We start from the raw sequence: 8,354 nt of genomic DNA, 5'->3' as shown, positions 1-8,354 counted from the left end.
ATATTCTTTGAATTACCAGTCAGAAACTGGCACTATATAGCAGTAGCAAAAATTGTGGGTGCATGTAACCCCCATATATTCTTTGAATTCCCAGTCAGACAATGGCACTATATAGCAGTAGCAAAAATTGTGGGTGCACATAACCCCCATATATTCTTTGAATTCCCAGTCAGACAATGGCACTATATACCAGTAGCAAAAATTGTCGGTGCACGTAACCCCAATATATTCTTTGAATTACCAGTCAGAAACTGGCACTATATAGCAGTAGCAAAAATTGTGGGTGCACATAACCCCAATATATTCTTTGAATTCCCAGTGAGACAATGGCACTATATACCAGTAGCAAAAATTGTGGGTGCACCTAACCCCCATATATTCTTTGAATTCCCAGTCAGACAATGGCACTATATACCAGTAGCAAAAATTGTGGGTGCACATAACCCCAATATATTCTTTGAATTCCCAGTGAGACAATGGCACTATATACTAGTAGCAAAAATTGTGGGTGCACATAACCCCCATATATTCTTTGAATTCCCAGTCAGACAATGGCACTATATACCAGTAGCAACAATTGTGGGTGCACGTAACCCCAATATATTCTTTGAATTACCAGTCAGAAACTGGCACTATATAGCAGTAGCAAAAATTGTGGGTGCACGTAACCCCCATATATTCTTTGAATTCCCAGTCAGACAATGGCACTATATACCAGTAGCAAAAATTGTGGGTGCACGTAACCCCAATATATTCTTTGAATTACCAGTCAGAAACTGGCACTATATAGCAGTAGAAAAATTTGTGGGTGCACGTAACCCCCATATATTCTTTGAATTCTCAGTCAGACAATGGCACTATATACCAGTAGCAAAAATTGTGGGTGCATATAACCCCCATATATTCTTTGAATTCCCAGTCAGACAATGGCACTATATAGCAGTAGCAAAAATTGTGGGTACACGTAACCCCCATATATTCTTTGAATTACCAGTCAGAAACTGGCACTATATAGCAGTAGCAAAAATTGTGGGTGCACATAACCCCCATATATTCTTTGAATTCCCAGTCAGACAATGGCACTATATACCAGTAGCAAAAATTGTGGGTGCACGTAACCCCAATATATTCTTTGAATTACTAGTCAGAAACTGGCACTATATAGCAGTAGCAAAAATTGTGGGTGCACGTAACCCCCATATATTCTTTGAATTCCCAGTAAGACAATGGCACTATATACCAGTAGCAAAAATTGTGGGTGCACGTAACCCCAATATATTCTTTGAATTACCAGTCAGAAACTGGCACTATATAGCAGTAGCAAAAATTGTGGGTGCACGTAACCCCCATATATTCTTTGAATTCCCAGTCAGACAATGGCACTATATACCAGTAGCAAAAATTGTGGGTGCACATAACCCCAATATATTCTTTGAATTCCCAGTGAGACAATGGCACTATATACCAGTAGCAAAAATTGTCGGTGCACGTAACCCCAATATATTCTTTAAATTACCAGTCAGAAACTGGCACTATATAGCAGTAGCAAAAATTGTGGGTGCATGTAACCCCCATATATTCTTTGAATTCCCAGTCAGACAATGGCACTATATAGCAGTAGCAAAAATTGTGGGTGCACATAACCCCCATATATTCTTTGAATTCCCAGTCAGACAATGGCACTATATACCAGTAGCAAAAATTGTCGGTGCACGTAACCCCAATATATTCTTTGAATTACCAGTCAGAAACTGGCACTATATAGCAGTAGCAAAAATTGTGGGTGCACATAACCCCAATATATTCTTTGAATTCCCAGTGAGACAATGGCACTATATACCAGTAGCAAAAATTGTGGGTGCACCTAACCCCCATATATTCTTTGAATTCCCAGTCAGACAATGGCACTATATACCAGTAGCAAAAATTGTGGGTGCACATAACCCCAATATATTCTTTGAATTCCCAGTGAGACAATGGCACTATATACTAGTAGCAAAAATTGTGGGTGCACATAACCCCCATATATTCTTTGAATTCCCAGTCAGACAATGGCACTATATACCAGTAGCAACAATTGTGGGTGCACGTAACCCCAATATATTCTTTGAATTACCAGTCAGAAACTGGCACTATATAGCAGTAGCAAAAATTGTGGGTGCACGTAACCCCCATATATTCTTTGAATTCCCAGTCAGACAATGGCACTATATACCAGTAGCAAAAATTTTGGGTGCACATAACCCCAATATATTCTTTGAATTCCCAGTGAGACAATGGCACTATATACCAGTAGCAAAAATTGTCGGTGCACGTAACCCCAATATATTCTTTGAATTACCAGTCAGAAACTGGCACTATATAGCAGTAGCAAAAATTGTGGGTGCACGTAACCCCCATATATTCTTTGAATTCCCAGTCAGACAATGGCACTATATACCAGTAGCAAAAATTGTGGGTGCACATAACCCCAATATATTCTTTGAATTACCAGTCAGAAACTGGCACTATATAGCAGTAGCAAAAATTGTGGGTGCACATAACCCTCATATATTCTTTGAATTCCCAGTGAGACAATGGCACTATATACCAGTAGCAAAAATTGTGGGTGCACCTAACCCCCATATATTCTTTGAATTCCCAGTCAGACAATGGCACTATATTCCAGTAGTAAAAATTGTGGGTGCACGTAACCCCCATATATTCTTTGAATTCCCAGTCAGACAATGGCACTATATACCAGTAGCAAAAATTGTGGGTGCACATAACCCCAATATATTCTTTGAATTCCCAGTGAGACAATGGCACTATATACTAGTAGCAAAAATTGTGGGTGCACATAACCCCCATATATTCTTTGAATTCCCAGTCAGACAATGGCACTATATACCTGTAGCAACAATTGTGGGTGCACGTAACCCCAATATATTCTTTGAATTACCAGTCAGAAACTGGCACTATATAGCAGTAGCAAAAATTGTGGGTGCACATAACCCCAATATATTCTTTGAATTCCCAGTGAGACAATGGCACTATATACCAGTAGCAAAAATTGTGGGTGCACATAACCCCAATATATTCTTTGAATTACCAGTCAGAAACTGGCACTATATAGCAGTAGCAAAAATTGTGGGTGCACGTAACCCCCATATATTCTTTGAATTCCCAGTCAGACAATGGCACTATATACCAGTAGCAAAAATTGTGGGTGCACATAACCCCCATATATTCTTTGAATTCCCAGTCAGACAATGGCACTATATACCAGTAGCAAAAATTGTGGGTGCACGTAACCCCAATATATTCTTTGAATTACCAGTCAGAAACTGGCACTATATAGCTGTAGCAAAAAATGTGGGTGCACATAACCCCCATATATTCTTTGAATTCCCAGTCAGACAATGGCACTATATACCAGTAGCAAAATTTGTGGGTGCACGTAACCCCAATATATTCTTTGAATTCCCAGTCAGACAATGGCACTATATAGCAGTAGCAAAAATTGTGGGTGCACGTAACCCCCATATATTCTTTGAATTACCAGTCAGAAACTGGCACTATATAGCAGTAGCAAAAATTGAGGGTGCATGTAACCCCCATATATTCTTTGAATTCCCAGTCAGACAATGGCACTATATACCAGTAGCAAAAATTGTGGGTGCACATAACCCCCATATATTCTTTGAATTCCCAGTGAGACAATGGCACTATATACCAGTATCAAAAATTGTGGGTGCACGTAACCCCAATATATTCTTTGAATTACCAGTCAGAAACTGGCACTATATAGCAGTAGCAAAAATTGTGGGTGCACATAACCCCCATATATTCTTTGAATTCCCAGTCAGACAATGGCACTATATACCAGTAGCAAAAATTGTGGGTGCACGTAACCCCAATATATTCTTTGAATTACCAGTCAGAAACTGGCACTATATAGCAGTAGAAAAATTTGTGGGTGCACGTAACCCCCATATATTCTTTGAATTCTCAGTCAGACAATGGCACTATATACCAGTAGCAAAAATTGTGGGTGCATATAACCCCCATATATTCTTTGAATTCCCAGTCAGACAATGGCACTATATACCAGTAGCAAAAATTGTGGGTGCACGTAACCCCCATATATTCTTTGAATTACCAGTCAGAAACTGGCACTATATAGCAGTAGCAAAAATTGTGGGTGCACATAACCCCCATATATTCTTTGAATTCCCAGTCAGACAATGGCACTATATACCAGTAGCAAAAATTGTGGGTGCACATAACCCCAATATATTCTTTGAATTCCCAGTGAGACAATGGCACTATATACCAGTAGCAAAAATTGTGGGTGCACGTAACCCCAATATATTCTTTGAATTACCTGTCAAAAACTGGCACTATATAGCAGTAGCAAAAATTGTGGGTGCATGTAACCCCCATATATTCTTTGAATTCCCAGTCAGACAATGGCACTATATAGCAGTAGCAAAAATTGTGGGTGCACATAACCCCAATATATTCTTTGAATTCCCAGTCAGACAATGGCACTATATACCAGTAGCAAAAATTGTGGGTGCACGTAACCCCAATATATTCTTTGAATTACCAGTCAGAAACTGGCACTATATAGCAGTAGCAAAAATTGTGGGTGCACGTAACCCCCATATATTCTTTGAAATCCCAGTCAGACAATGGCACTATATACCAGTAGCTAAAATTGTGGGTGCACATAACCCCCATATATTCTTTGAATTCCCAGTCAGACAATGGCACTATATAGCAGTAGCAAAAATTGTGGGTGCACGTAACCCCAATATATTCTTTGAATTCCCAGTAAAACAATGGCACTATATACCAGTAGCAAAAATTGTGGGTGCACCTAACCCCCATATATTCTTTGAATTCCCAGTCAGACAATGGCACTATATTCCAGTAGTAAAAATTGTGGGTGCACGTAACCCCCATATATTCTTTGAATTCCCAGTCAGACAATGGCACTATATACCAGTAGCAAAAATTGTGGGTGCACATAACCCCAATATATTCTTTGAATTCCCAGTGAGACAATGGCACTATATACTAGTAGCAAAAATTGTGGGTGCACATAACCCCCATATATTCTTTGAATTCCCAGTCAGACAATGGCACTATATACCTGTAGCAACAATTGTGGGTGCACGTAACCCCAATATATTCTTTGAATTACCAGTCAGAAACTGGCACTATATAGCAGTAGCAAAAATTGTGGGTGCACATAACCCCAATATATTCTTTAAATTCCCAGTGAGACAATGGCACTATATACCAGTAGCAAAAATTGTGGGTGCACATAACCCCAATATATTCTTTGAATTACCAGTCAGAAACTGGCACTATATAGCAGTAGCAAAAATTGTGGGTGCACGTAACCCCCATATATTCTTTGAATTCCCAGTCAGACAATGGCACTATATACCAGTAGCAAAAATTGTGGGTGCACATAACCCCCATATATTCTTTGAATTCCCAGTCAGACAATGGCACTATATACCAGTAGCAAAAATTGTGGGTGCACATAACCCCCATATATTCTTTGAATTCCCAGTCAGACAATGGCACTATATACCAGTAGCAAAAATTGTGGGTGCACGTAACCCCAATATATTCTTTGAATTACCAGTCAGAAACTGGCACTATATAGCTGTAGCAAAAAATGTGGGTGCACATAACCCCCATATATTCTTTGAATTCCCAGTCAGACAATGGCACTATATACCAGTAGCAAAATTTGTGGGTGCACGTAACCCCAATATATTCTTTGAATTCCCAGTCAGACAATGGCACTATATAGCAGTAGCAAAAATTGTGGGTGCACGTAACCCCCATATATTCTTTGAATTACCAGTCAGAAACTGGCACTATATAGCAGTAGCAAAAATTGAGGGTGCATGTAACCCCCATATATTCTTTGAATTCCCAGTCAGACAATGGCACTATATACCAGTAGCAAAAATTGTGGGTGCACATAACCCCCATATATTCTTTGAATTCCCAGTGAGACAATGGCACTATATACCAGTATCAAAAATTGTGGGTGCACGTAACCCCAATATATTCTTTGAATTACCAGTCAGAAACTGGCACTATATAGCAGTAGCAAAAATTGTGGGTGCACATAACCCCCATATATTCTTTGAATTCCCAGTCAGACAATGGCACTATATACCAGTAGCAAAAATTGTGGGTGCACGTAACCCCAATATATTCTTTGAATTACCAGTCAGAAACTGGCACTATATAGCAGTAGAAAAATTTGTGGGTGCACGTAACCCCCATATATTCTTTGAATTCTCAGTCAGACAATGGCACTATATACCAGTAGCAAAAATTGTGGGTGCATATAACCCCTATATATTCTTTGAATTCCCAGTCAGACAATGGCACTATATACCAGTAGCAAAAATTGTGGGTGCACGTAACCCCCATATATTCTTTGAATTACCAGTCAGAAACTGGCACTATATAGCAGTAGCAAAAATTGTGGGTGCACATAACCCCCATATATTCTTTGAATTCCCAGTCAGACAATGGCACTATATACCAGTAGCAAAAATTGTGGGTGCACATAACCCCAATATATTCTTTGAATTCCCAGTCAGACAATGGCACTATATACCAGTAGCAAAAATTGTGGGTGCACGTAACCCCAATATATTCTTTGAATTACCAGTCAGAAACTGGCACTATATAGCAGTAGCAAAAATTGTGGGTGCACGTAACCCCCATATATTCTTTGAAATCCCAGTCAGACAATGGCACTATATACCAGTAGCTAAAATTGTGGGTGCACATAACCCCCATATATTCTTTGAATTCCCAGTCAGACAATGGCACTATATAGCAGTAGCAAAAATTGTGGGTGCACGTAACCCCAATATATTCTTTGAATTCCCAGTAAAACAATGGCACTATATACCAGTAGCAAAAATTGTGGGTGCACCTAACCCCCATATATTCTTTGAATTCCCAGTCAGACAATGGCACTATATTCCAGTAGTAAAAATTGTGGGTGCACGTAACCCCCATATATTCTTTGAATTCCCAGTCAGACAATGGCACTATATACCAGTAGCAAAAATTGTGGGTGCACATAACCCCAATATATTCTTTGAATTCCCAGTGAGACAATGGCACTATATACTAGTAGCAAAAATTGTGGGTGCACATAACCCCCATATATTCTTTGAATTCCCAGTCAGACAATGGCACTATATACCTGTAGCAACAATTGTGGGTGCACGTAACCCCAATATATTCTTTGAATTACCAGTCAGAAACTGGCACTATATAGCAGTAGCAAAAATTGTGGGTGCACATAACCCCAATATATTCTTTAAATTCCCAGTGAGACAATGGCACTATATACCAGTAGCAAAAATTGTGGGTGCACATAACCCCAATATATTCTTTGAATTACCAGTCAGAAACTGGCACTATATAGCAGTAGCAAAAATTGTGGGTGCACGTAACCCCCATATATTCTTTGAATTCCCAGTCAGACAATGGCACTATATACCAGTAGCAAAAATTGTGGGTGCACATAACCCCCATATATTCTTTGAATTCCCAGTCAGACAATGGCACTATATACCAGTAGCAAAAATTGTGGGTGCACGTAGCCCCAATATATTCTTTGAATTACCAGTCAGAAACTGGCACTATATAGCTGTAGCAAAAAATGTGGGTGCACATAACCCCCATATATTCTTTGAATTCCCAGTCAGACAATGGCACTATATACCAGTAGCAAAATTTGTGGGTGCACGTAACCCCAATATATTCTTTGAATTCCCAGTCAGACAATGGCACTATATAGCAGTAGCAAAAATTGTGGGTGCACGTAACCCCCATATATTCTTTGAATTACCAGTCAGAAACTGGCACTATATAGCAGTAGCAAAAATTGAGGGTGCACATAACCCCCATATATTCTTTGAATTCCCAGTCAGACAATGGCACTATATACCAGTAGCAAAAATTGTGGGTGCACATAACCCCAATATATTCTTTGAATTCCCAGTGAGACAATGGCACTATATACCAGTAGCAAAAATTGTGGGTGCACATAACCTTCATATATTCTTTCAATTCCCAGTCAGACAATGGCACTATATACCAGTAGCAATAATTGTGGGTGCACGTAATCCCAATATATTCTTTGAATTCCCAGTCAGAAACTGGCACTATATAGCAGTAGCAAAAATTGTGGGTGCACATAACCCCAATATATTCTTTGAATTCCCAGTGAGACAATGGCACTATATACCAGTAGCAAAAATTGTGGGTGCACGTAACCCCAATATATTCTTTGAATTACCAGTCAGAAACTG

This window comes from Leptodactylus fuscus, chromosome 2 (genome assembly GCF_031893055.1).
Source record: "Leptodactylus fuscus isolate aLepFus1 chromosome 2, aLepFus1.hap2, whole genome shotgun sequence".
NCBI lineage: Eukaryota > Metazoa > Chordata > Amphibia > Anura > Leptodactylidae > Leptodactylus > Leptodactylus fuscus.
Note: the sequence above shows the minus strand (reverse complement) of the source record.